At 33.9% G+C, this 8,449-nt stretch overlaps 1 long non-coding RNA gene across 2 annotated transcripts; it reads left to right on the top strand.

The window, feature by feature from the left end:
- Positions 1-1,112: 1,112 nt before the first annotated feature.
- Positions 1,113-7,414, top strand: LOC148303955 (uncharacterized). Of its 2 annotated transcripts, XR_015838409.1 has the most exons (4): positions 1,113-1,429; positions 3,944-4,103; positions 4,794-5,035; positions 6,817-7,414. It is a non-coding gene; the product is annotated as an uncharacterized LOC148303955 (long non-coding RNA). The 2 variants fall into 2 exon arrangements; XR_015838410.1 differs by lacking the exon at positions 4,794-5,035 and having other exon boundaries at positions 6,817-7,382.
- Positions 7,415-8,449: the final 1,035 nt, after the last annotated feature.

Raw genomic sequence — 8,449 nt, 5'->3', positions numbered from 1 at the left:
ATTTACATAAAATAGTCAAATTCAAACGAGATTCTAATTCTAACGTAACGTTAACTTTAACTGGTGTTGACATCGTTAACATTGGTTTTAGTTTAATTTTTTTGGCAATTAATAACTCTTTTTTGGTAGACTGACCAGAAGCAAATAGAAAAGATATTGAAAAAACACATTGTTATAAAAAAAAAAATACTGTCATTTTGTCTAAATAACCATTTCCGATTTTGTTTTTATTACCTTATTCTTTACATTATTGAAGAATACAATGATATCATTTGAATAATAGCATAATTTTGTCTTTTTGTTTTTATATAATTTTTTTCACTGTAGAGGGTTATTTATTTACAAAACTTTGAGTGTGTTCTAATACTTGTTTACAAAATCTTGATTATCTCCAATTATAGGAGTTATTTATCATTTTATTTTTTGACATCTCATTAAAGATGAAGAAGAATATGGAAGTCTGGGCATTTACGGGGCTGACGACCGTCATAGGCTGGTTTATTTATTTCTTATTCCTTTCAAGTACAAACATGATAAAGTTATTCCCCTCTGAGAATGAGGGTTTTATCCATGGAGAAGTAAAACAAAACTGCACCAAACATTATCTGTGCAGATTTTGAAAACTACCTAGATCAGAGATGGCGAACCTATCGCACGCGTGCCATACGTGGGACGCGAGACGATTTTGAATGGCAAGCGAATTAAGAAAGAAAAATACTTAAAAAAGAGAATACTTAAGAAAACATAATTTTAAAAAAAATAGCCACGTAATACACGTGGCCATTTCTTCGTTTACCAATATTTTCATTAATTATTATTTTCTTCAATGAACTTTAATAAATCAGACGTGAGAAGTAGACTTATAAACCAAAGTACAAACAAAAGAAAGCTACCAGCTATGAACCCGATAAAAAAATTAGCATCTAGTATTCAACAACAAAAATATCACTAATTATGAAGTTTTAAGGGTTCTACGTTTTTTGATCATGTCTATTTTTTATTTAATATATTTATTTTGACATTAATATAGTAAGTACTTCATTATTTTTGTTTTGATGTATTAATGCTTTTTATTAAAAATCTGAAGTTAATGGATTTGAATTTCTATGACATGCTATGGACGCGACATATTAATATATTGAAAAAAAATGGCACTCAGGCTCAAAAAGATTCGCTATCCCTACAATGATAAACGGTTGGTGCTGTGATTACGGTGATAAGTCAAATGCAAATCTTCATTATCTGCTATTTACATTATCTTTAATCAATAAATACGCGATCAGAACAAAAGACTGTTAGCCAACTTCTGCATGTTTAAAACATTTGTATTTATGAAAAAACTTTAGATGACCAACATGTTAAAACAATTAAAATCTTACCATGGTCCAAACTGGGAAAGTGTCGATTATCAAGGGGAAATTTATGTGCGGTATGTTATTTTATTTATTCATTTTTGTTCATAGCAGATCATCAGCTCTCTCTGTCTCGAGACCATAGTTGCCAGACTCGAAATACTGGAATAATTTTTCCTTGGTTGTTTTTTTTTCTAATTAAAAGAGAAATATTTGTGTTTTTTATTATTTCAATTTCATACTATGTATTTATGTGAGCCTAAGCGGCTCATTATTATAAATAGGTATCAAATTATGGTAGAGTGGGTTCAAACCCAGAAACTCTAAGTTAAGAGTCCGCGACACTAACTATGGGACCACAACCCGTCGGGTTCACACTAAAAATATCTAACTCGGTTTATTTAATGGAGTTGTTGCAAATCAATGTGACAGAATTAAAAATTAATGTAATGCTGAGTAAGGGATAGTGGAAAATATATTTTGAGGTGGTTTGGATGTGTTAAGCAAACGGTACCAAGTCAAGTCCTGGGTTGAGCAAATCATAAAAATATTCTACCGCACTCTTCATGCCTTAAAAAGACTTCAGAACTTCCTCCCGACCTCAGCGAAAATAAAATTGTCCCAATCTATTCTTCTTTCTTCCATATGCTATGCCAATGTTTGCTACATTGATGCGAACGTCGATCTTATAAATCGTCTGGATCGTCTACAAAATCAAAGCACCCGCTTCATTTCCAATTATGACCATGTTTCGCGGAACTAAAATGGCTTCACTTCAACCAGCGCATAAATCTTCAATCTCTCACGCTACTATATAATATTCTTCACAACCCCAATGCACCTAAATATCTGTCTGAAAATTTTATATACCTCTCAGATCATGGTCTATCACTTCGTTCTTCCCAAGAAAGGACACTTTCCATTCCTCGCCATAACACATCATTTTTCAGTAATTCCTTCTCTGTCCAAGCAGCCAGACTATGGAATGAATTACTTCTTGTGAAAAATGCACCTTCTCTAATAACTTTTAAGAAATAACTGTCGATCAATCCTCCTCCTCTAGTTTTTCCCTCTACCTCCTTCCGTAAACTCCCTTTTTCCTTTGCCCTCCTTATTATCATCTTTTGTAATTTATGTATTTTTTTTTAAATGTTCAAGTACTATCTACCGTCTGATTGCAAACAGCTATATATGGTATCAAATATTTTGATCAATATTGATCGATATTGCTTTTTAGCAATAAGCCCGCCAATGTACTTATTTATTTTCTGTACATGAAGTCTAAATAAATAAAAAAGTCTATGAACTGGAGGGTATAGATGAAAAGGAAGAAGGAAAGTATATCAGGACAGATGAGAGTGGCGTTTCATCCCTTCTGCCCACTGGCATGATGACAATAGTAGTTGTTGTATTGAGATGCGGAAAGCAAAATATGTCGAGGGTTAATGTTTTTATCTCTATTGATATCTCTTCTGATAAAATTTCACAATGATATTAAAAAAAAATTATATTTATTTTTCTTTGATCTTTATCCACACTCAGATGGTAAATAGTGCTGATGATGGAGTGTTATGCAAACTTAAATACCTCAATTACGCCAGCTCCCATTCGTATGAAAGCGAAACCGGAAAACCTCAGAGACAAAACCATCATGTCGGATCACGGAAGGGCAGCAAAAAAGGATAAAAGTGAAGTCCCGTTTGAACTGTGCTAGACTGGAAGTTGGAAGTTGGCCATCCACAATGACGAGGAGCTCAACAAGCTGCCCTCCAGCGTGACGACTATCGCTCAGGAAGGCGTTCTGCCCAACACCTTGGCCATTCTCCAGCCCATGGGATCAAGAGGAAGGCGTTTTAATATGTCGGCTCATCTTTTCTCCGCTCCAGACTCGACGGCCCGAGACCGATTGACGACGTTTTAATCCATTTATTTTTTATATATCATTATCATCATCATCGTATTATTATTATTATTAACATCATTATCCATGTCTTTATAAGCGCCCTTGAGGTGGTATTTTACGAAAATGGCGCTGTACAAATTATCCAAATTATTATGGGATTATGAATTTAAAGAAGGCATAGTAATCAGTTCTGTACTCTAGATTCTTGGATTTAGGAGGGAATTTATATTTAGTAGGTGACAAAAATGGAGTAGTTCAGGGTGAGCAACATTGCTGCTGTATGGAGGAAAATTTTAGGTAGGAAAAGGAGAATGATAGAATGAATGGCAATTGAAGATGCATACCTATGCCTCGTGCTAGCGTTAGTAAATTATACAATGGTAATTTGTGTGAGTCTCTTAGAGAAAAAAGCACTATTGTAAAACTTTCATAGCAAGATACGGCGTATTTAATTGCAAATGAGTAAAAAATACTTCAATAATAGGAATGAATGTTGGCTTCATATTTACTTGTAAAGTTTTTTGCATCCTTTTTCATTTGTTTTTTTTTGCTCTCTCTAAGCGTCTGGATAGCATATATAGCATATTTGATTATATTTTAGAAATATTTATTTATATTGAAATTAAACATCAAATGAATAGTAAAATGTACAATGTTATGAAGACTATATTAATTTTGCTTGTTTTAGGATACCTGTTATGAGAGGCACCCCTGAATTTATTTTTATAGCAATTAAATTTCCGATACATATCCGAAAAATGTATCGAATTCAAAACCCCTTGGCCTATTTGAGATTTGCTCTGTTTGGTGAATATTTATTATTGCAGGAAAATAAGACTCTACCAGAAGTAAGTATGCTTTATGAATTTATCAACTGTAAATTATTTTGTTAACACGTTCACTGCCTTTAAAAAAATGCAATTTCTTTCAAAACAGACAGATTTTTTTTTTAGTTTCCAGAAGTGTCTTTATTACCAATTAAAATAAATTTTTTGTACAAATTTTTTGTGGTATATTTGCCCATTTATAGCTATCACTCGGATCCTTGTATTCAACTCTCGCTAGCAGTGCACGCAATAGACTGACGCATTTGTATGTTGATGTGATCATGGATCACGGATCCGTGCAGTGGGCACCATGCGCTAGATGCTTGATTCACGGATCCGTGTAGTAGGCATGCAAAGTGTTTGATTGTTTAAATGGTTTTGGAGTTTTAATTTAAAGAATTAAGTTTTCAACTCCACCGCCACTGTAAACTTTTACTGAATGATTCAACTGTTCATTTTCCAGAGGACTCTTTTATAGGGTGACTCTGAAAGTTCCCGCCACATTCCCAGGTCCGGTATAGAAACTCTTGGTTTTCATTCGGACCTATCCATTCTAAAAAAATATATATTTAAAAAAAAACTTTTATCGGTTTTTAGTAATCAAAGATAATTTTATTTACTAATGCCTTCTAAGTCCCTATCAATGTCAGCGGAGCATATAACTTCATACTAACTAGTTTGTACAATCCACCACCATGTTTTAATACCCAGGGTGACAGCGGCAGGAAAGTTAGTATCCCTACTAGGGGACCCCAGCCCCATCCGCACCGATATTCCAACCTCCCGCGCTCTATACCCACCCCTAAACCCAAAGTCCTAAGGAGGAATACCAAACAATCTATGCTACCAAGCATTTCCTAAACCTAAAGTTCAACCTGATGAGGGTAGGGCAAGACTCAGGAAGGCGACCAAGGATGATTGTTAGTATTCAATGGGACCGTAACAGCACAGATGTGAGTTCAGTTAAGCCTACCAAAACAATAACTCAATTTGAAGGTTTTAGCCAATTAGGATACCTGAAGGTGGATTATGCATTCTCCTTAACATCTCCCATTTTTCAACCCAGCAAAAAACGAAACAGCCAAAGGTTCTGAGGTTATCATTATTAGCCACCGGATTGGGGCGCCATACCGGCCTTATCGTACCAAATCGGCAACCATATGGTCTCTCTCAACTGGCAGAACAGGGCAGTGCCACTGAATATATTCCATTGACTGAGCAGGAGCGCCACAAACGCATCCAGGGTCTGTCGCAAAAGATAATTCATGGAGTTAACCCCTGACCTCCCCGTGTCCAGTGAGCATTTGTACCATGTAATGGTTTAAATTGATCTTTTCCAATTTTGATCTGACTCTAATATCGGGGAAGAACGAATATATCCATCTCTCAACCAATGCGGCGTCCCATCTTTTCTTAATCATCCTTAGGTATCTAGATGCCGAAAGGCCCACTTAGTGGCGATGACAGATCGGCCATTTTCAATAAATGTGCGGACGGCAAAGCCCCAGTTTTGTCCAGACCAAACTATGGTAATGACTGAAAGTGGCAAGCCTCTTCCGATACAGTGAGACCACTCCCAGGTTCCTACCCCCACCACACGAGATATACCGGCCTTTCAAAACTGCACTGGCTATTTTGCCGCACCTTGTATATGGTTCAGTTTTCAAGTTTTTTATCACTTCTGTTTTGTTTTTTTGAACTGGACAACTTTTCAATTATGTTAACTCTTTAAATAAAAAAATTATTAACTTGATATTTTTAGTTCTATTTTTGTGTAAAAATGACTGGAGCATCAAGTGGTAAATAAGTTTACACGGAATAGGGCTAGGAAGGGGGAAGATGGGCAGTAGTTGATAGCTGAATAGTATGGATTTTTTATTCGCAGTTCATCAGTGATCATGAGTGTTAGAACCATATGTGGTAAAGAATTACAACTCTCATATAAACTTGGGTTTTGAAGCCATGTCTGTTATCTGTTAAAAATCTGTCACAAAGAGATGTACCGAGTATTCAATTGATCAGGTGGTGGCCAGGATTAAGGCTAACTGGTTCAACAACCATCACAATAACCAGCTGCGAAACAGACCTATCGGGTTGCCAGAAAACTTTGTTACGTAGATTTAAACAAGCTCAGTGACAGGTCAGAAAGCATGCTGTATCGTTGTTCCTCTATGGTAACAATGTTTATTGAAATTCGAGGTTGGACATGTCTCCACCCTTACAAAATGTAATTTGTCCAAAAAATAAAATCCGAGGACCATATGAAGTTCAAAAATGTCTGAACTAATGCTGGAGAATTTCAGTCTGGAAAATGACATTTTCAAAGCTACCTTCTGTGACAAATTACATTCACCATCTCAAAGGGATAGCCACCCACACAAAATTATTAAATTACATACCACAAAGGTACTTTTGGTGTGTATTAAGGTGACACAAATTATTAGATGGAATGCAGAGCTTGATGGTGAAAATATGCCTTTACTTACAGGAGTCTAATAACAGAGAGAGATAACATAATATATTCACAATTAAAATTAAAAAAAAAAAAACAAAATTTATATAGCATCACCTTTTTTAAAGATAAAATATTTTGTGAGATGTACAAAGTACTCACATTTCAAAAAATATATTTTGACCTGTCATCCCTCAAAGCTGTTCTAGTCAGCCTTTAGTTGTTAAAATGATTTGTTTGAAGATGGAGATGATTGTTTCTTATTTTCTATTTTTTTTTCAGTTTATGGTATTTCACCCAGTTTCACCACAAGATGTGGATAGTGCTATCCGCTATAATTGTGATGAAAGATATTACTCAGACCCACAAGGAAACTTCTTTTCTGATGCAAGCAGATTGCCGATCAAAAATACATATAATTCTGTGATTGTTTTAATGAAACGAGGAAACATATTTGATACAAATTACACTAAAAATCATTTTCCAATGTACCTTATTGAACTTTAAAATTGTCAAACATTATTTTTGTTTTCAATATTATGTTATGTTTGATACTAAAAATACTTACTATTCTGACTTGCTGATATCCTTTGATTCATTCATATTTTTAATTTTAATTTTATTCATTTATTTCATAGATACATACATTTTTTTTTATAAGTATTAAGGCTCTTTAGGCATGGTCTGTGTTGAGCCGAAATACTTACATATTAATAAAAAAAAATATTATTTTATTATTATTATTATTTTTTTTTTAATTATTAGATTATATATATACTACATACAATAGATACAATAACAATTTAAAATAAAGGTTTTACAATTAAATAATTACACCTAGACTTTAATTAATTCATTTTCTACCTTGTCCCTTCCAACGAGAAGCAACCATCGACGGAGACTGTTCTTAAATACATGATCACTACTGGAATTCTTAATGGTTACTGGCAGTAAATTAAATATCTTTGGCATATTTAATGTTTTTATATGATTTTTATGTACCAATCTCTAGTTAAAGTCTCATGTACATTATTATCTTATGTACAATATTAAGTCGTCACCAGCTGTCCGCAGGCATAAAAAACACCCTTTCTATGTGTGTTTATATGCACTTATTTGTTTTTTGTTTTTTTAATTATTAGATATATACATTACATACAATAACAATTTACAGTGTAATGGTTTTACAATAAAATACTTACACCTGGACTTTAATTAATTCACTTTCTACCTTGTCCCTTCCAACGAGAAGCAACCATCGACGGACACTGTTCTTAAAAACATGATCACTACTGGAATTCTTAATAGTAACGGCAGCAAGTTAAATATCTTTGGTGCAAGGAATGAAAAGGAATAATATTATTTATTTATCACACTGAAATGCGGGATCAAAGCTTACATATTATTCTATTCCAGGCAGATTACTTCATTATTTGATAATCTATTACAGTATTACATTTGAGTACCTTAGAATCAAAACTTGATTTTAAGAAAAAAGTTTAAAAAAAACCCTTTGCATTATATTCATTAAAAATGTATCCTCGGCACGGAAAAAATCAGTGAGGGAACACTAATGTGATTTGTTATTATGTATGTGATGAAAAAAATTAATTCATACCTAAATGTCACTTCGTACCCTTTTTTTATTTATTTTTTGTTTTTGTTATGAGGTTGCTTAGCAGAGGTGACACAGAAGTTGGAGAGTCGCAATTTCCTATGAAAAGAACCGCACGTGAGCCACGGTCTGTTGACCCCTGCGTTTGGCTAAATTATTTTAATTTTAATTAAGCGGCTACAACAGATTAATCCCTCGCGATCCACTCTAGCACTAATTATAAAAATAAAGAACAAGTGAAGTGTAAACCTTGTATGTTATAAACAATACAAATGATAATGCTTCTCCCATTCTCTACAA

Source organism: Brachycentrus maculatus, unplaced genomic scaffold (genome assembly GCF_059751285.1).
Source record: "Brachycentrus maculatus isolate JH-2025_06_01 unplaced genomic scaffold, ASM5975128v1 h1tg000337l, whole genome shotgun sequence".
Lineage (NCBI taxonomy): Eukaryota > Metazoa > Arthropoda > Insecta > Trichoptera > Brachycentridae > Brachycentrus > Brachycentrus maculatus.
This window is presented reverse-complemented; position numbering and strand designations above follow the sequence as displayed.